The sequence below is a fragment of the Mustela nivalis genome (genome assembly GCF_964662115.1).
Source record: "Mustela nivalis genome assembly, chromosome: 8".
NCBI classification, from domain to species: Eukaryota; Metazoa; Chordata; class Mammalia; order Carnivora; family Mustelidae; genus Mustela; species Mustela nivalis.
In genome coordinates, this window is record NC_139027.1 from 21,925,399 (window position 1) to 21,946,566 (window position 21,168).

Here is a 21,168-nt window from a genome sequence, read left to right on the forward strand (position 1 = left end):
AGCCTGTCCGTGGTCAAGTTGAGGAGTAACCTTTGGTCGGTGTCATTGGAGGGATGAGGAAGGGACAGGGTCTGGGGAGAACCATGCCATCGATTTTCAGGCTCTACCAGGACACAGCTTCTTCTCTGGACATTGTTGGAGGTCATCTCTGCTCAGCCAGGCACATTCCTGCCCAAGGTCATTGCACTGGACAGACAGGAGGAACCAGGAAGTGGCTGAGGTGGTCCGATGCTCTGAGATAAGGTGTGGGATGAATTGGTGAGCTGGTCCGGGGATCGGAGGGCAGGTGCTGGCTTTTGTTTTCTGGGCATCTTTTGCCGCAGGGAAGTATTTGCTCTTCCGAGGACAAATCATTACAGGTCCGTCAAAAATTTCCACTTCCATTCAACAAATATCTTCTGCATAAGACTCAAAAAAAGAGCTCTGGCTTTAGAGGAGTTTGCTGCCGGTTGGGTGCTGATGGAGAGACCCAAAATGTTCTAGAGCTTCAAAGGAGAGTGAGATCATAGCTGGTGGGAGTGGACTGGAAACCAGCTCCGATAGTAAGCATTTCTGAGTCCCTGCCAGGAGCCAGGTGCCGTGCTGAGCGCCTCACGTACAGGATTTCATTTTATCCTCACCTCTCTAGGGAACAGATCGTTCTCCTCCTGTTATAGATTGGGAAACAGGCTCAGAAGACATGAAGTGACTTGCCCAGGGGTATGGGGCTGGAAAACGGCCAAACAGAGATTAAGGTCAGATATCTCTGACTCCAAAATGCATTTTCTCCTTCTGCATTTTGCTTGGCTGCCACAGGAGACAGATGGGTTTGAAATGAATCTGGAGGGTTGGAAGGAACGTGTCAGATGAAGACAGGAGGAAGGTGCAGCCTGGGGAAAGATGCAGAGGCCGGTGTGGTACCAGAAATGTGTGGTGTGGCTCAAAGGGAGTCTTTGCAGATCAGGCCAGAGGGAAGGTCTAGGGTCACTGTGGAGGGCCTTGAGAGCCTGGGCCAGGGGCTTGCGCCCTTTCCAGAGGCCACAGGAGCAGGTGGAGGAAAGAGACCTGAGGATGAAAAGAGGAAGTGAGAGCAGAGAAGGGATGAAGCAAACCAAGACTAGAGGAAGGAGAGCATTCTGGAGATGTGGGCTGGAGTCAGGAGGAAAGGGGTGGAGCTGCCCCCTCCTGTGGGCAGTGGAGTCTCTCAGAGCCGCCCGAAGAAGCTTGCCCTGGCCGGAAGGTGCAGGAGGCTGACCTCAGGAAGGAGCCCGCAGCACCCACTACCTTGGCGAGGAGACTGAGAGGCCCGACGTGAGGCGGAGGAGAAGAGGAAGAAGGGTCTATTGGTGGTCAAGGTGAGAAATGATTTTCTGTGTGTTTGGTTGGACGGATGACGAAAGGTTGGGGTCTGGGAAGAACCATTCTACTGATACTCAGGCATTTCCCTCAGACCCAGCCCTGCCTAGGGATGCGTCTGTGAGTCTGCATTTCTTGGTCAGAGCAGAAGGGACGCTGGGGAAACAGGTTCCTACAGAAGGAGATCTGCTGTTGCTTGTAGCATGGGTCCTGCGGTGCTGGGGCCGCACCGGGCCAGAGCCCTGGACCCCCCACGGAAGTAGCCCTGCCCGCGCTACCATCTCCGGGGATCCCCATGCCGCCTAGTCGCACCTGCCAGGCCAACCCCTTATCTGTCCACTGGTGACTGACCTCCGTGCCCGTGCTCACCCTCCTCCAGTCGGCAAACACGGCTTTTTCCAGACCCGGCTCAAGGTCTGCCTGCTCCAAGCAGCTTTCCCTCATGGGTCTGCTGCCTCCTTTTTCCTTGGCGGCTTTGTGTGCATCTATATATTCTTTCCTCTCAGTTCAAGTTTCTAGATTTTATTTTTCATGTCATGTTCGTCTTATTTCCCCAAAGAGATGACGAGGTCTTTGGGGACAGGAATCCCATCTTGGGTTTTCCTGCCTTTCCCGTAACAACTAAAATGGGTTCACAGAAGGCCCAGCACTTGTGGAAATATGGGAATTCCCTTCCACCTGCACACGAGCCCTGTGGCTCTTGGGGGGGTGTGACCCATAAACCTACCAGGAGGACATGCTGAAATGCGGCAGGAGTCGGGCCTGGGAGATGCTGAAGTGTGAACCGCCCTGATACTTCTCAGGAACGAGGCTCGGCTGGGGGACCGTGGTGCTGATCCAACCCCTTGGCCCCACGGGTGAGCAGGCAGCAGTCCCAGGTGGGGCACACGTGCCCGGGGGCTCTGAGAAACAGCACTGGGATCAACGATGACCTGCTTTGCTACAACTCCGTTTCCCTGAAATGTAACAGCATCCCCCATTTTATTATTTTATTTTTAAAGATTTTATTTATTTGACAGAAAGAGAGAGTGAGAGTGAGCACAAGCAGAGGGAATGGCAAGGGGGAGAGAGAGAAACAGATTCCCCTCTGAGCAGGGAGCCCAACCCGGGGCTCAATCCCAGGACCCTGGGATCATGACCTGAGCTGAAGGCAGAGGCTTAACCAACGGAGCCCGCCAGGCGCCGTTAGCATTCCCCATTTTAGAAAGGCCGCTCTCCAAGACGCAAACCTACTTCTCCAGTCAGTTTTTCCTTGTCTCCTTTGCAGGTGTTTTTCTTCTCTATCCAACTGTTTTATATCCAAGTTCCTCGGGATGCGGTCCCTGGATTTTTCTTGGTCACCCTCTCTCCTCCCTCCTCAGCAGATGCAGGCCAGGGCTGCCTTTGACGCCTGCGGAGCTCTGGCTCAGGGTTCCCTTCTGGGTCTCCCGTCCACCCCTCTGCCTCTTGGGCACCTCATTACTGACGATGTCCAAACCCGCACCTTCCACTCCGCATTCTTCCCCAGACCCCGTCCCAGCGCAGTGGCCGCCCCAAACCGCTGTCCCCGGCTGGAAATCATCTTTCCAACCTTCCTGCACCAACCATCAGTTTTACTCCCTGAGCACCTCTTTACCCCGGTCCCCGCACCTCCACTGCCGCCAGCCTGCTCCAAGTCCCCTCTGCCTCTTGCTGGGGGGAAGCCGCCCCCTGGCTGGGCCCTCCCCCCCCCCCCCCGGCTCCGTCCACGTCTCCCCCGCATCCATTTTCCACACAGCATCAGGCACCTTTTTCAAACATCAAGCAGATCCCACACACCTTTCTCCCCCATCCATTAAAACCCTTTATTGGCTTCTGGTTTCTCTTAGGATAAAGGCCCAGATGTTACCAAGGCCTACCTCTCCCGCCTACACCCATCTTCACTGTGCATTTCAGCCACCTGGCCTTACCCTTGCTGGAATTCCCCGAGATCGCGCCAACCGGAGCCCTGACCTGAGCCTTGACCTGAGCACAAAGGGTGCCTGGGCGCACTTTCCATGCTGGCATTTCATATGCATTTGTGAAACGAATGTTTCTCGCCCCACCTGCCTTTAGAATTATAAGCTTCTAGAAGTCAGGGGCCTCACCTGGAAAGGAGCTCAGGACTGAGCTGAGCCTTAGGCCTTTCTCAGGGACTACACTCCCAGGTTCCCGTCAGCAAGCTACGCAGAACAGGTGCGTGTTGTTCCTGCGATGGACAAGGTGTGCGCACCTGCACCCAGCATCCGGGGCAAAGCAGGGGGAGCGAGAGGGCCTGGAGCACAAGGCTCCCGGGAAGCTGATGGTCCCAGAGAAAGAAGGTGATGGTCTAGGGACTTGGCCTTGAATTGAGGAAAGAATTATTTCCTGGCAAAATGAGAAAGGAAGAGAGGAAGTCTTCTTTGAGCCTGCCACAAGGTGGGTAGCCCTTATGTTCCCTCTAAATCGTTGCCACACATCAGTCGCACCTTCTTTTAAGGCACCTGCCTGCTAGGACAGCCACGGGGACCCTCCAAGCCTTTCGGCAGGTGGGGTCTCCCTGGTGAAAGAGGCCGAGAGCGGCTCAAGGAATGAAGGCTCAGCACGGCCTGGACAGGGAAGGGAAAGGCCCCTGAGGCTGGCCGGGCTCTTGGGCAGCCTGCTGCACACAGGGACTGGTACCTGGAAGGTTTGGGGAGCTGGGGAAGTCCTTTCCTGATACTGGCGTTGTAAAAGCTCCAAAGGGACAGGGAACATGTTCAGATCACGCCAGCTGGACTGCAGCATGAAACCACAAGAGGCACAGATAAGGCCCAGGTTTGACGCTGGGAGGAGGCTCCGTTCACATGTGTAGAGCGCAGGCTGCTAAGGCCAGCGAGCCGGTGAAACAACCCCGCCCCAGCCTGCTTTGCTGAATGAGCCAGACTCATGGCTCCAGCGGAAAGTACCTTTATTCTCTCAAGCCAGGCCCTGCAAGCCCTTCTCTGGGTCCGCTCTTCCAGCAGGGAAACTCAGGCAGCCTCCCCCGCTGTTCTGGTCATTCTCTGGTGATTAATCCCTTGCCTGAGGTTATCACAACTCCAGGCTCTGTTCTGTTGGGAGCTTCTCCCTCAGCAAGCCTGGCAGGGGAAGTGGCAGGCACAGAGACAGTCTAGTTCTCAGGCTTTGCCCTCCAGCCACCCTCTCACCCGCCCTCTCAGAGGGGGAGGCTGTTCCTGGGGAAGGAAGGCCAGCCTGATGTTTCACAGCTGTGTGCCCTTTTAGCTCTGAAGATCCAGCCCCAACTGCACAGCTCTTTGGGCTCTTTTATCTATGGTCCCCCCCCCCCCCCCCGCATCCTCCCCACCCCACCCACGCCCATCTCTCTGGCTCCACCTGTCCTGGCCTCATCCCTTCCCCGTCGTGGCCCTCTTCTGCAGGGTCCGATCTGCTCCCCACACCCATCCTTGCTCCACCAAGCCCTGTTTGATACTGTGATTCACAAGAAATACAGAGTTACAAAATCCAGAAATAATGAGTGAACAACATAATTCTAAAAATGAAAGAGATATATGACACTCTCATCCGGTTAGTTATTCAACAGTAAGGATTTTATCACAAAGTATTTTGTGACATGAATCTGTATGATAATGTGTCAATGTACTATTTGATTTTTATGTTGCTCATGCATCGAAATTTACCTAATAAGATTTTGAAGAGGACAAATGCCGAAGACAAGTGTAATGATTAATTCTATGTGTCAGTTTCACCATAGAGTTATTCAATCAAACATTAATCTGTGTATTGCTGTGAAGGTGTTTTGTAGAGGCAGTTAACATCCACCATTATTTGACTTTAAATAAGAGATTATCTTCAGTAATCTGGTTGGCCACTTCGAATTAGTTGAATGGGTTTAAAAGCAAAACTGAAGTTTCTATGGCAAGAAATCACCACAGTCTCAGATTCTGCCAGACTAGCCTTTCCAGATTGCCTTCCCTGATAGCCAGTCCTACAAATTTTAGACTCGCCAAGCCAGGTCCTACAGTTGCATAAACACATTTCTTAAAATAAATGTCTATCTCTCTCTTATGCATGTATGCATGCATATATGATATATGATTTCTTATACATACAAGTGTATAGATTTATATATTATAAATATGTAGATATAAAACTATATATAATTTATATATGCATATAAAATTTTATTTTACATAATTTATATATTTTATATAGAAAGAATCAAACCTTAACTAACACAGATGTATATAAAAAGTTAATTGAGAATTGGTTATAAGAAAAAGAAAAATACCTGATTAGAAATTTAAAAATACACCTATTGATCATTTAATTTGATATTTATAAACCTAAATGTGAAAATCTTTTGCAATTATAGACCAAAAGCGACAGTCAACATGTCTACAACAAAACAATTAACTTTTAAATTGTCAAAAGCCTTGCATTTTGATGACTCAAGAGCATGAAGAAGAACCAGAAGTAAGGATCAGTGGAATCTATTTGAATATTTGAAATCAGGATGCAGTGTTTATAAAATTAGTGTGCTTCAGGTTCATTCGTGTGAATTATAATCCGAGGATATTGCCTATTTCAGGCATATACCTTTGTTTTACCACCAGGAAATTATGGAATAAAAACAAGGGTTTGCTATGTTTAAATTCTTACCAAATTAAAAAAAAAATACAGAGTTAGTGTTCACCTCAGCTCTGTGTGTGATACAGGGCTCCTAAACCGCTCGGAATTTCCTAAGTGTTGAGAGCCAGACTCGTTATCTTTTGTTATGTTAACGAGGGATGTTTGGAAAGTCCCCAGGTCACCTCTGGCTGGGGCTGGCGGCCTGGGGAACCAACCACGTGATCAGAAGGGTGGACCTCTCCCTCCCTGCCCTCCCCACCTGCTGGGAGAGGAGCAGGGCTGGAGACTGTGTTCCATCACCAATGACCAATGAGCTCATCAACCTTGCCGGTATCACGGTATCACGAAGCCTCCAGAAAAAAGCCAAAAGGATGGGGTGTGGTGAGCTTCCAGGTTGGTGAACACCTTTAAATTTGGGGAAAGTGGTGCGTCCAGAGAGAGCACAGAAGCTCCGTACCCTTTCCCCAAACCTTGCTCTTCACATCTTTTCCTTCGGGCTGTCCCTGAGTTCTCTCTTTTTATAACTGGTAATCTAATAGGTAAAATGTTTCTCCAAGTCCTGTGAGCCACTCTAGAAAATTAATTGAACCCAGGGAGGGAGTTGTTGGAACCTGTAATCTATAGTTGATGGGGTCAGAAACGCAGGTGACACTCTGTACTTTCTGGCACGTGAAGTGGGTCTTCTACATGTAAGGAGGCAGTCCTGTAGGACGGAGACCTTAACCTGTGGAATCTGATGCCATCTCCAGGCAGAGAGTGTGGGATCTGAGTTGGATTGTGGGACATCTAGACGGTGTCATGGAATTGCCCCTGCCCCACATCTGGTTTTGGTAGTGTGGGAAAGTCACATTGACAGTAAAGGAGACACCAGGAGAGGTGAGATTTTCCAATACTTTGGAAGCTCACACCCTTCCAAGCCAGCACTCCCTTCTCTCAGTCACTCCTGCTCACTCTGAAGCTCTGGGAGTTGGGGTGATGCCCAACCCAGAGAGAATTTCCCATTGGGGAAGCCTGGCGACATGTCCCATCAATCTCTGGAGGACCTGGAGGTGGGGTGTGGGCTGAGAGTGGCCTGATTGATTCCAGACTCTTTCTCCAATAGCAGAGGTAGTCCAGTGCCCCAGGCTAGGAAGTGGCATGCTTGGATTCTGCTGAGTTGTTCTTGGCTACTGGGTACTCTGCCCAAATGTCAAGACAAAAGGAAGGGTCACCAGGACCCTCCTATTTCATGAACATCATAAAAGGCAAGCATGTGCCAAAAAGTGGAGGCAGGAGGTAAGGAGAATACAGAGAGCCCAAATCATGAGAGGTGCAAACGGAGGCTGCGCAGGGAGAAGGCATGGATGGAAGCCATGAAGACCTTAACCTAACATGTACAACCTAACCGACTGCTCTTGTGCCTTGTGTCCCCTCGTAAAGTGTTCTACCAACCCTGGGGCAAGATGGTCCCATTTTCCAGATGAGGTGAGAAAATTGCCATCCGAAGGCAGCTGACTCATGGTATAAATAGCAGAATTTGGGTGTCTAGGCCAATATCTCTCCTAGAAGGTGCCAGTTGTTCTCTTTCCCCCTTAAGAATAATTTCTAGTTACACAAGTAATATTGGAATAAGTTATTCATGTTAAAAAGGTAAATAAAACCGTACTGATAAAGACCCCTGGGACCACCACGACTCAAGTATCACTACTGTGATCACATGGTATGACTTTTAAAATAACCTTATAGGCCTTTTTCTCTATATTTAACACACAGACACACTCTCATACATACACACATGTAGTTTTCCATAGGAAAAACATACTATTTTTATTGGTTGGGTTTTTGTTATTCTTTTTTACAAGAAAGATCTCTTACTGTGCATAGCTTTTGGCTTCTTCTTCATTTCTTCCCTCAACATTATACCCTGAAAAGCTTTGTTGGTAGATGTGGCTCAGCCCTTTCTTTCCAATATTCTATTGTGTGGATGTCCCACTGCTCATTCAACCCCTACTGAGGGGCCATTTAAACATCTCCAGTATTTTAACAAGGGATATGTTTAAAAGACGGGAATGCAGCAGGATCTCTTTTGGCAGGTGTCAGTACTCAAGAGGGGCTTGCTTGGTGATGAGAAGAGATAAGCCGGAGGGCTGGGGGAAGGCTGAGCCCTCAGGAGTCCTGGATCAGGAGCCCTGGGTCAGGAGCCCTGGGTCTGACTGCAGATGTGTTCTCCGAGGGCAAGCCCACTTCCCTCCTCAAAGTGTCTGTTTCCCCTTCTCTAAGTAGGATGCCAGTATGGTTCTCAACCCTGGCTGCTATTCTGAATCACCGGGGGAACTCTCAATAAAACAAACAAACAAAAGATAAACCCTAACAACACAAACACGCCTGGGTCCCACTCCTGCAGCTCCTGATTCCTTTGGTCTGGGACCGGGCTCTTCCATCTGTCTCTCTCTTTTTTTTTTTTTTTTAATTCTGAGTATGTAACACAGGTTGAGAACCAGTGTTCCAGACCAGGGCTTCTCAAACTCCACTGTGCACAAAACTGATTCAGACGGTCTGGGCAAGCCTGAGATTCTGCCTTTCGAACAAGCTCCCAGATGACTCCAGTACTCCTGGTCTATATCAGGAGCACTGGATCCTTTCTGGTCTCTTTCAATTCTAATGTCCTTTCTCACCACCCTAATTCCATACTGACCTTCAGCCAACTAGAGGATGCCTGAGAACTCAGGGGCAAAGCGGTTTGGTGCCCCAGGGCCAAGCAGGGCAGCTAGGGAGGCCAGGAGGTTGGCCCCAGGTGACAGCGTATAGAGCCCAGAAGACAGCGGGCAGAGGGCTGGCAGGGCTTGTGAGGTCCAGTTCCAGAGCAGGGGCGCCTGTCTCAGCCACAATTTCGGCAACAGTTGGCCCAAGGGCTTTCAGTAAGAGGCTGCAGTTCCAAGTCTGCCTCCAGACCTGTTCCAGGTCTGAGCCAAACTACAAGGAATTTAAGGCAGGAAGCTCTCACCTGGGAGGACATCTGAATCTAGGCAACTGAATTAATACCAGGAAGAGGATTTCCCCTAACAACACTGTGTAGATAAGCTCAGTCTTTTTTTTTTTTTTTAAACCAGTGTCCCTGCTGTTTACAATATTTACAGCCGTCTTGATCACTGGTGGGGTTGGGGGGTGTCAATTAGAATTAAGACCAGGGGCACCTGGGTGGCTCAGTGGTTTAAGCCTCTGCCTTCAGTTCAGGTCATGATCTCAGGGTCCTGGGATCGAGTCCCGCATCAGGCTCTCTGCTAAGCAGGGAGCCTGCTTCCCTCTCTCTCTCTCTCTCTGCCTGCCTCTCCATCTACTTGTGATTTCTCTCTGTCAAATAAATAAATAAATAAAATCTTAAAAAAAAAAAAAAAAGAATTAAGACCACCTAATAGTTTTATCTGCAAAATTGTGCATTTTTTTTTTTTTGGTATGTTTTCTGTTGTTTCTGTTCTGAAGTCCTTTCCAAGTATTCAGCTGGATGTTTTAATTTAGACAGTGGTGCTCTCCCCCCATTCTGCTTTCTGCTTGCACACCAGAGCTCTGATTTCAGGTTTAACCTGTTTAAAAAACGAGATGAGAGGTTTGCTTTTGCATCAGCTCTGAAACAGACTGTTGAACCTTGTTGGAAGGTCATTTCCTGTCTCCAGGATCTCCTCTTGAGTCATCTTTTCTCTGCTTCTAAGACTGAATCAAGATCCGATCCTTTTTATGTTATTTTTTAATAAACTTTATTTTTTAGAGTGTTTTGGGGTTTATAGCAAAATTGAGAAGAAAATACAGAGAGATTCCATCCCCTCCATAGGTCCCTCATGTACAGCCTCCCCCACCATCAACACCCCCCACCAGAATGACACATGTGTTCCAGTCCACAAACCTGCACTGACACATCATGATCACCCCCGCATCCGCAGCTTTCATTAGGATTCACTCTCGGTGTACATTCTGTGGGTTTTGACAGATGGATAATGACATGTACCCACCATTATAGTAGCACTACCCTAAACACCTGTGCTCTGCCTATTCGTCCCTCCCTTCCCCTTCCCTCTGGCAACCACTGATTTTTTTTTTAATTTATTTTATTTACTGCCCATCATTTTGCCTTTTCCAGAATGTCATAAAGCTGGAATCATACAGTGCATGGCCTTTTCAGATAGGCTTCTTTCACTTAGTAATACCCATTTAAGTTTCCTCTGTGTCTTTTCACAGCCCCTTTATTTTTAGTGCGGAATAATATTCCATTGTCTGGATGGACCATGATTTAGATCTCCATTCGCCTACAGAAGGACATCTTGGTTGCTTCCAAATTGCGGTAATTATGAATAAAGCTGCTGTAAACGTCCATGTGCAGGTTATTGTGTGGATATAAGTTTTCACCTCTTTTACATAAATACTAAGGAGGGTGATTGCAGGAATGAATATAAGAACATGTTTAGTTTTGTAAGAAACTGTCTTCCAAAGTGGCTGGGCCATGTTGCGTTCCCACCAGCAATGACTTGAGAGTTCCTGGGCTCCACATCCTGTCCAGCATTTGGTGTTGTCAGTATTTTGGATTTTGGCTGTTCTAATACGTGTGTAGTGATATCTTACTATTGTCTTAGTTTTCATTTCCCTAATAACATGATGGTGAGCATCTTTTCATCTGCTTATTTGCCATTATTTGTGTTTCTTTGGTGTGGTAACTGTTCAGTTCTTTGCCCATTTTTTTTTTAAAGATTTTATTTATTTATTTGACAGAGAGTGATCACAAGTAAGCAGAGAGGCAGGCAGAGAGAGAGAGAGAGAGGAGGAAGCAGGCTTCCCACTGAGCAGAGAACCCGATGTGGGGTTCCATCCCAGGACCCTGAGATCATGACCTGAGTTGAAGGCAGAGGCTTTAACCCACTGAGCCACCCACGTGCCCCTCTTTGCCCATTTTTAAATCAGGTTGTTCATTTACTTACTGCTGAGTTTTAAGGGTTCTTTGTATATTTTGGATAATGGTCCTCTAGCAGAGATGTCTTTTGTAAATATTTTCTCCCTGTCTGTGGCTTGTCTTCTCATGCTCTTGATTCCAATCAGTTTTTACAGAGAAGTCCCAGAAGTCACTTTTAATAAACTCTGACCTGCTTTCTGGGTCCTCCTGAACGCTGCTGGTTTTATATGCATGTGGGATCCCTTAAGGATTGGTCTATCCAGCTTTTCTCATTGATAATCTAACATTTGGTCTTCCTACTCACAGGCCAGTTAGTTGGCGGAGATTGGATTATAGGCCCCTGGGAAATTCTGAATTCATCAGTAAAGAGGCATCTATCTTAGTCAAGGTTTGGGAAAATCTCAGATAATAGCTCTTAGTTCTGCTGAGACCAGGGTTTACACTCTATGGTTAAAGGCATCTGTGATTCTCAATCAGGGTTTTTTTTTTTTTTAAAGGAATCTGAAGTTCTGGAGTGTGGGGGGTGGGGGGGAGGGCTTGTTAAGGAAAGGCAAGGGATCCAAGCAAGGGGAAGAGAGAGGTGGAGGGGTTAGAGGGATTGAGGTTAGATCCACGTGGAAGTGGAAGAGAGGGCATGATCGGGGTGGGGGTGCTCTTGGTCACTGTCAGTTGAAACTCTTCATACAACCCTGTGTCTTGGGGCCTGACCTAATGGCTAGCCACCTCTGAACACCAACAACCTGAGTCCCCAGCAGGTGCGAGATATTAGAGAGAGAGAAAGAGAGAATGTCCCTTCTGAATCAAAACCAGACTCTCAGAACAAATGGCCAGGATGAGAGGACAGCCTCATCTGGTTTTATTGGCGACCCACAGCCAAGTTTGTCCTCAGAGGGTGCTCGTCTGGGGAGAACTGCCAACTCTGGAGCGTATGAGGTCAGCTTCAACAGCCAGTTTATAAGAATGATGTTTGTATGCCACCATGTGATTTGTCCCTGTGACAAAACATCACTTAAGGACACAGGACAAAACAAAGGGACAGGTGGAAGCAAATCACCAAGGACACAAACCTCGAAGGAAACATTAATTAAACATGCATGCCCAGGATTTGGCAAGTTCATGAAATAACAAGGAACTCAGCATAAAGAGAGTGGACAGAGTTGAAGTGCAGTGGAGACTTACTCGCTGATGTGGACGGTGTTCCACGGGCACAGTGAGGCCAGAGAGACCTTGGTGGGCACTATACCTGGACAAGAGCCAAGGTCCACGGCAATAAGCAGGTCAGGCTGCATGTGAGCCACAGCACCAAGATTACATCCCCAAATCCAACAAGACCAGGGACAAAATTAGCCACGGCTGTTTATTTATAAACTCGCAGCCACAAGGAAACCATCTGCAACCACTTACATTTCAGCAGGGGTTCAAAGGTGTCTGAAAGGAGAAAAAAAAGAGGAAATACAGACAGTCTCTGATTGGCAAGCAAGCATTTTACTGATGTGTGGGAGGGGACGCTTGGAAACAGGGGGACTCTAATTGACCTTCAGGTACATTTGGCAGTCCTTGATTGGTTTGCTATCTGTAACTTACAAGACTAGGGAAATGTTCAGGTTTTCCTGTTTTTGTTTTGTTTTGTTTTTTAGGAGGACTATTTTAAGAGATTTCTTAACTCTGGGGGGCATAGAAGGATATCTGGGCCAGGCAGAGGCCAAGCAGGGCCCCCTTCCTTTATAGCAATGCGTTGATCTCTTGGGACAGTTTCCTACTGTGTGCAAAGCCACTATGTTAGGGACCATGTATGTGTTAACAAAGAAAATGAAGCATGGGTCATCTCTTTCTAGCAAAAGAGACAGCTCCCACTGGCCCGTTTTTGGATACTGGACAAGATGAAGTCAGTGGTATGATGGAGCTACAGAGAGGGCAGGAGCGGTTCATCTACTGTGAGGTAGGACTTGATTCTCTTCCCTGGGGCCCCCAGTGGAGTGACTGGAGTGAGACTGGGCATCTTCATGCATGCAGCAACTGTTGAGTGCCTGCTGCTGTCAGGTCCTGTGCTAAGGGCTGGGGACAATGCAGGAAACCATTTGGTCCTTGCCCTCCCAGGGAGCTCATGGTCAGAGAGGATAGACTCAGCACACTTGTAATTGCTTGTTCAGAGTTGGAGGAACAGCACAGGAGGCCAGCGGAGCATGAGACAGGACCTTACATGGACTAGACTTGAGAAAGACTTTTGGGAAGAAATATTTACACTGAGCCTGAAAGGGGAATCAGTGAGGCCAAGAGATGGGGAGGACATTGACATGAACTGACTTCCAGGCAGAGGGACCAGCCTGAGTTAAGGCTTTGAGGTGGCAAAAGACGCCATGTTCAAAGAGGTGAAAGGAGCCCAGTGGGTCTGGAGTCAGAGAGAAAGCAGGGAGTGGGGCTTGAGGCTAGAGAGGGGGAGGAAATCAGGACCTTCTAAAACATTCCAAGATGGTTGGAATTTGTCCTAAGGGCTGTGGGAGGCTATTAAAGGGATTTATGCAAGGTTGTGACAATTGGGCTCACACTTTGAAAAGATCATCAGGCTGCTGTGTGGGGAAAAAAAGAGTAGACTTGGGAACAGCTCTTGTAGCCACTTGGGAGGCAGAGATGGGCCCAGGATGGGGCAGTGAAGGTGGAGAGTGGTGAATGGGCTCACGAGGTGGTTTAGGATATAGAACTGACAGGACTCAGCAACTAATGATCTGTTGGGGCTGAAGAGAGGGAGTTTTCAAGGATTGTTCAAGGGTCTGTCTATGACCACTGTTGTCCTTTCCTGTAGGAGTGTAGATGGGCAGAGAAGAATCATACATTCTTCTCTCAGCTCCTGGAGTTTGAGGTGCATATGAAACAGCAAAGTGAAGATGTTGAGTCAGTGAATGAGTTTGCAGGGTTTGAAGGTTAGGAAAGAGGGATGGCTGGAAATTGAAATGTAGGAATTATGGGCACATAGATTTCAAATGAAGCCATGGGGTGTATGTGTGTGAGATCACCTTGAGAGAGGGAGAGAGGAGGAGCCAGGACAGAGTTCTGAGGAGCTCCAGCAGCAGAGCAGAGGCTGGCAAAGGAAGCTGAGAAGGCACAGCTGGAAAGAAGAAACCAGGAAACCAGACACCAAGAGATCAAGGGAAGTTTTCTGAGAACAGGGGCAGAGGTCAGCTGTCAAATGTCTCTGAGATGTCAAGTAAAATGAAATCTGAGGACCTTGCTATCCATGGGATTGAACAAACTGTTGACTGGAGAACATTTCTGGCAAAGCAGTGGGAAGAAAAGCCACCCTGAAGAGGGGGATGGAGACCAGACAGTGGAAGGCGTTTGAAGGGTCACCTCAGGGATGGGATCGGTGGAGGCTTGGGGTGACCAGCCCCCAGGGATTGGTCCCAGAGAGGTATTAAATTTCAAGAGTGTGGAACCTCATTCAGGTTCGGGAAACATGGCTCTCAATGTCAACAGAGAGGAATACTTGGAAACTTGGCTTAAGGAAGCTCCCAGAAGCAAAGAAGAGAGGGAATGGGAGGTAGAAAGAGCCATCCAGGATTCCCACAGAGACCACGCCAAGATTCCAGCTACCCATGGGAAAGCCTGCGATCAAGGCCCACATTGCTGCATGTTCCTGGTCATACGTGCCCCTAGGAGGCCTCTCACGTCAATGGAGGAACAAACTGAAATGAACAAAGGTGAAGAAGCATCTCAGGTTAAGCGAACTGGCCTTTGGAACAGAAACACTGGTATTGAAAATCTGGCTTGCTGGCTGCTCTCTGTGTGACCTGGGGCACGTTTCTAAACATTTCTGTGGATTATAAGACCTATGGAATGTGAAAATTCCTTTTCCTCATGTTTTCTCTTTTGGGTGCTAACCCTCGAAGGCTCTTCCTGAACCTGAGAAGGAACCCTTGGAACAAAAGGCTGGCCTGCCTCAGCCAGCAGTGCCCAGAGGCAGAGGCACAAAGGTATTCCCTCAGGATGGAGGAGTTGGGAAACAGAACCTACTGAACCAGCCTGGCTGTCCTGACAGCCGGAGCGCTGTAGAGATTCCACCTTGAACCCAGCCCAGCCCAGCCCAGCCAGCTTAGCTGCAAGAGGGTCCTGGGAGGGAAGGCCAGTCTTCCTTTCTCCCCTACTGAGGTCCTCTCCCCAGGTGGTGCCATCAGAGGTAAACAGTGGGCCTGTCCAGGGAGCTGGCACAGCAGGCACACTGTGCATCACCATCATTACTGAACCTATTAACACCAGGTGCAGCGTGGGTGTCAGGGCTGAAAGCCCAGCGTGGTAGCAAGCAGGTGACGCCATGCCTCAGCAGTCCCCTGCCCACAGCCAAAGGCCCAGAGGGCCCCATTCTGGAGTGGCAGTGTGGTTGGAGGGACATCCCCAGCTGGTAAGTTGCCCTGGCAGGTGGTAGAGAGGCTATCTTCCTTCTCTGGACCCTCAGTCCAGGAGAAGTCTTCCCAAGCAGGTACTCTGCTCTGAACACAGGCCAGGGAGGCATGTGGGGTCAGTGCATGGTGGATGGGGCTGCAGGAGCCAGGAGCCTCCCAGCAGGGTCTGAAACATGTGAGATTCCTGGGAATTCTGGGAGACTTTAGTTGTTCCCTTTGGATTTGGAGAACTGGTCACGGCTCTCACGGATGGGATACAAAGGGAATTGAGTAAGGGAAAGATTAACCATAGCAGAAGTTCCTTGGGATCCTTGGGATCCTCCTGGATCCCCCTGAGAGGACTCCACCAGCTCTGCCACATGGGGTCTTAGCTCTAGAAGATCCAGGGAAGAGCTTCTCCTACGGTGTCTAAGCCATGACGGCCAGCCCATCTCCATGGAACCTTCCTTCTCAGAATGGAGATGCAGACCCTGGGCTTTATGTGGTATCTGCTAGGGTGAGGTCTGTGCTGAGTTCCTCTGGCTTGAACTGAGCCACTGCTGGGCTATGATGGGGAGGGCAGACTTCCCTCAGCAGCTGAGCAACCTTGGGCAAGTTACTAATCCTCTCCTGGGTTTTTAGTCTCTTACCTGTGAAACTGAACTAAAAATTCCATTGTTAAAAGTCAGGGTGATTCAGTGCTACATGATGAGTGGGAATGAATCAGGAAATCCAGAACTATCTCAGGCTCCGTCACAGACTGGCCCTGCCTCTTTCTTTGTCTCAGTTTCCTCTTCTGTGCGATGGGGGTGGGAGAGGACTGACGGTGTGGCTGTTAAGGTCCAGGTGCTCTCTGACTAGTTCTGACCTCATCCCTATTGTTTTCCTGCCTCTGGGTGGGATTCTTCCCACGAAGGGAGAGGAGGTCACAGCAGGCCTGAGATTCACCAGCTGGGCTGGAGCAGAACATCCCTGTTTGGTTCTCTGGTCTTCTTGAGGTGGGACCAAGGAGGACAATGCCTCTGGTGCCTCCACCAAAAGAAACCACATTTCCTCTGCAGGTTAGTGCAGGCCCTGGCTGGGTAGTGGTCTGGCTGAGTGGTCCATTCATACTTCTCTCCCAGGAGGGAATAGTCACACCATTAGACTCCCCTGCCCAACTGAGTGCATGAGTCATAGGCTGCCCTCCACCAATGCGGAATGCAGAGCGTTACCTGGGTTTCTCTCCGGAAGGGACTCCTAAGGCCATTTCGCCAGGAGCATCTCTCAGACATGCAGAGAGAAACTAACAGGTATAGAGGGAGAAGACTTGGATCAGAAACTCCTTTTTACAACCTACTAGTTGAGTGTGACCTTAGCTGAGACTTTTAACCCCCTGAGGAATGTGGCTAGTATTAAATAAGATAACGTTATGAGTTCAAGTAGCAAGCACCTAGTAGGTGCTCACCAAATGCTATTTAAGTCTTTACTTAGAGATAAGTGCACTAAGGGGTAGAGATGGGCAAAGACATTGATCTTTCTAGGGGCCCACCAGGAGCAGGGCTTGGGGCTGTCCCAGACTTCCAGCTGATTATCTCAGGCCACAAAGTGCCCTGTCTGCTCACCCTGTATGCTGCATGAACATCACCATCATCCATGTGTTGGGAGACATAAAGGTTGGGAAGCACTGGGGGGCTGAGTCTGAAGATGGCAGAAGGGATAGGAGAGAGAGGGAGCAATGCAGTATAACCGTGTGACTTAGAGGATGTCAGGGCTCAAGCTGTGAATGGTGGTCAGCCAGGGCAGTACCATTTCAATAGTAATGGCTGGTGCAAGAAGTGGAGTACCCCATATGCTTGTAGGAGACAGCTCCTCCTACCCTTTCCCCACTCTCCATGGCCCTGTTCTTCACACTGCACATCAGTGAATGGAATTTCTGTGTCAACCTCCCAGATCAGGAAACTAACACATGAGGAAGAGAAAATGGCTGTAGATAATAATGGGTCATATTGTTGATCCGGGACTTGGACCCACATATCCTGGTGCTTGGGGACTGAGCCTCTCCAGGCCCCAGAGCCTGGCCATTTCCCCATTTACTCCCCGACCTCTGAGACATAAGTCCCAGCACTCCCCTCCCCCCATATTTCTATGGGGCCTCTCTCTAGACAGGCCACCAGTCAGTCCGACTTTGTTAGCTCTCAGTAGACTTTTGAGGCATTGTCATGTGGACCTCTGGCTTGTCGGCAGCAGGAGAGACGGAACCCTCTCCATCCGCCAGTGCTGGGCACCAGGCAGCCCTGGATCCACTGAGTCTGAGCCCTCAGCCCTGGCTACACATTGGGATCCATCAGGGAATTTTAAAAATGATCCATGACCAAGTCCTACCCTAGACCAATTAATTCAGAATGTCTGTAGGGGAAGCACAGGCAGGGCTATTAGTCTTAAAATCTTCCCAGGTGATTCCAATCTGCAGCCAGAATGGAGAACCACTGTGCAGGAGAATAACCGTGTGACCTTGGGGAGAAGCCATGACCTGGGAGCCTCCATATTGCTTCTCTGTTGTTTTCCCATTACGCTTCATGGGATTGGGGCCACAGGCCTCTTTTTTTCCTCAGTTTTCTATCCTAAGCCATGATGTTTACCCCTTTCATCTTTTCTATTCTGTTCCATTGAGCTGATCTTTTTATAGGAGTCTTGGTGTCTTCCCTTTTATTCTGCTCTTCATTTATTTATTCATCCAACATCTAGTGAATGTCTGCTACCTCAGGCACGGTACTAGTTCCTGGGATATAGCAAAGAACACGAAGGCCAGGTCTCATGGACTGTATGTTCTCCTGAGATTTGCCCTGTTGTTCTTTCTCTTTTTATTAATAAGGCTGGGATATTTGAAAATGGTATTTTTTGGTAGACGTATGTTACTAGTCCCTTCTCAATTTTGTCTGTTATTTCTACTCCTTAATTAAACTTCTTGTTTGATTATACGCAAAGTCTCTGCCCAAAGGAAGCTAAATAAGCTCAGTTACTTGCATGGGACACTGTTTTACATGTGTGTGTACACATAAGTCTTGTGTTGTGTAAACACACGAATACTGGCTTCTGGATGACGTTTGTGTTTAGAGATTCCTAAACCAAGGCACCTTGAACTTCTGTGACTGGGAAGGGTCTTGGAGAACACAGGCTTGGTCAAACTAGTTGTCTTCTTACCTCTGAAGACTACTCACCCAACGAATGAAGATTTGGTGAGGGCCTCTTTTGCATAGGGCATTGGGCTAGATGCTCTAGTAGGAAGAGTTCTGGAAGTGCCCGAATGGCAAGAAGGAAAAGGCCCAGCTTCTCCTTCAGGAAGCCCACCAGGGATATAGGACTCTTTCCACACAGAAGGTGTGAGTGATACAAGGCTATCATGGTGAGGGCAAGTAGGTACATCAGAAAAGCCATCATTTTGGGCAGACAATTCTCAGGGCATTACTGGACCAGTGCAGATTATTCGAGACAGGTTGTCCCACCCCTCCCAAAATTCTGATGTGTACCTTCCCCTTCAACCTGCAGGTCTTCCATAAAACAGGCACCAATGGGAACCAGTGCTTTCCTAGATGATAGGCTGCTGATACATACTTCCATCACATCGGCAGAGCTCACCCTGGAATTAGGGGCTAGGTTTCCTTATTGAAAAAAGGACAGTTTCACTTAGTCTCTTCTCACAACTGCTAAAAAGTTTGACTTGTGCTTTCTTCCCAAGTCACAGTGTCACTCACAGGCACTGTTTTTAGCTGTCAGCACAGGGAATTTGGTGTAGTTGCATCTTTAATCAGAGAGAAGAACAAAACTGTTTTCTTTTTCTTGAAGCTTGGGGATTTCTTTGTGGAACTGATCTACTGCTGTCTAAGGGAGTGATATTCAATTTCTTTTTTACTGACCCATATTAAGAAACACATTTCCTATCACCACCTATGAGTACAAGTTTCCCCAAAACATCAATTACCCTTACTATAGACAATGCCCTTAGATATTTCATGTTCTGTTTAATTTTTTAAATGGGCTGATCAGTCCACCAAATTAAAATCGTGGGATAATAATAGGTTGTACCCAGGTTGAAAGAAGAATGCTTCAGCAGCCAGGGCCGCTTTAATCCCCATGGACCCTGTGGCCGAGGCTTAGTTTAGCACCCCCTTGTGGATTTCAGAACAACAGCAAGTGCCCAGCTAGCTTAGTCATCAAGATGCCTCCCGAGGGAGGCAGGCTGGAAGATTTTAATCCATGGGCCTGTGCCTATGATGAGTACTGGTCCCCGAGTTTTCACAGCTGCTAATAGATCACACACATACTCTAGGCTTATTAAGCTGATGCAGGTGAAGTGCACCCACAGCGCCTGGTAAGGATGTCCGAGACACGTTATTCCCTCTCTGTCTCACAGCTGATGAGGACTCGATGTGTTGACAGGATTCCAACATTTCTTTTACCTAAGTCTGGCCTATACCAAATGCCTCACAAAGGCTGAAAGTGTTTTAAGTCACGTCTCAATGTTTCTAAATGTAGAAGAGGTTAAAGGTTGGTGTGTTTGCCAACACAGCTGGGCCATGGTGGTTGTACAGAGAAGCATTAAGAGGTGGAAGCAGTTGTACGGATTGTAAAGCCGAGCTATTTTTCTTTCCTTTTCTTTTTTTTTTTTTTTAAGATCTTATTTATTTATTTGACAGAGAGAGAGAGTGGGAGCAGCAGGCAGCGAAAGAAGCAGGCTCCCCATAGAGCAGACAGCCCGATGTAGGGCTGGATCCCAGGACTCTGGGATCATGACCTGAGCCCAATGCAGATGCTTAACCATCTGAGCCACCTGGGTGCCCCAAGACAGCCTAATTCTGCCCAATTCCCATGATGTGTCCCACCCTACCTCTAACTGGCCCAAGCTGAGTGGGGAACATTGACCTTTCATTCAATCCATGTAGGTTCAGGGATACTCCTCAAAGCTGCTGGTGGCATTGAGGGACTCCTGCCATCCTTAGTAGTGGGACAGTAGCTCTGAGCTTTGGGTTTCTTGTTGAGCTGGTGAGCAGTTGGTGAAGATAACAAGTGTCCTATGTTCAGGAGCTTCGTGCCTGAATGGCCCTTGCAAGCCCCTCCGTGGGTATATCTCTTACTTTTCTGCATGTATTGCTCTCTTCCAGGCTCTGGACCCAGGCCATAGCCAGCCAGGCCCATCGAGGCAGTGCCCACACATGTCTGGTGTGACCTGAGCCCTCTGCGCAGCTCTGAGGCTGAGGTTTTGGCATGGCCCAATCAGTGGTTACCCACAAGTCACATTTTATTGAGCAGATGATAAAGGAGGGCAACATCTTAATGTCACAGAGCCAGGAACAAAGGGCCGCCCACTTAGATTTCACTTTGTACTCAACACAACCAACCTCTAACTGTGATTTGAAACATACTGAAAAAATGTCAGCAGATCGAGACCCGAGGTTGAACGATAGAAACCAGCTCCAGACTCCTAGCTGGAGCTCAGAAGTCTGGCTCTCGGCCTTGCTGCCATTAACAGTGGCCAAAACGCAAGGATGATTTAAATATATTTGTCCATATTATCCAAAGGCAAATGTTACTTGATATTTGTGGAAAATATTTGAATTTCACCCCCGAGGTATTTTGGCACCCAGGCCCTAAATTCCAACTCTGCCTGCCCGGTTTAGACCCTGCCTGGCATTTCAAATTCAATTGCCTGAAGCAAAATGCTAATACTGTCAGATGAGTTCCAGTGGCTCACCTCTCTGGCTTGCATCTCTCCATTCCATGTGCAGACCATGGATGTGTGACATGCACATTCGTCCAACACTCCCGCCACCCACGGCTTTGGAGGCGGGGCCAGAAACCTCTGGATCATGCAGACCAGAGAACCCAGCTGTGCTCCTCAGACACTGGGGAACACATTCCACACCAAGAGATGTCACATTCGAGGGGACTTTATGGCTT

General features: G+C 48.5%; 1 protein-coding gene across 1 annotated transcript in view; it reads left to right on the top strand.

Annotated features, from left to right (window-relative positions):
* Positions 1 to 991: 991 nt before the first annotated feature.
* Positions 992 to 21,168, top strand: part of PLB1 (phospholipase B1) — a 139,236-nt gene continuing 119,059 nt past the window's right edge. The window contains exons 1-2 of the mRNA XM_082744215.1: positions 992 to 1,334; positions 10,153 to 10,255. The gene's annotated coding sequence lies outside the window, so the exon portion shown is untranslated. The remainder of the gene's footprint in view (positions 1,335 to 10,152; positions 10,256 to 21,168) is intronic.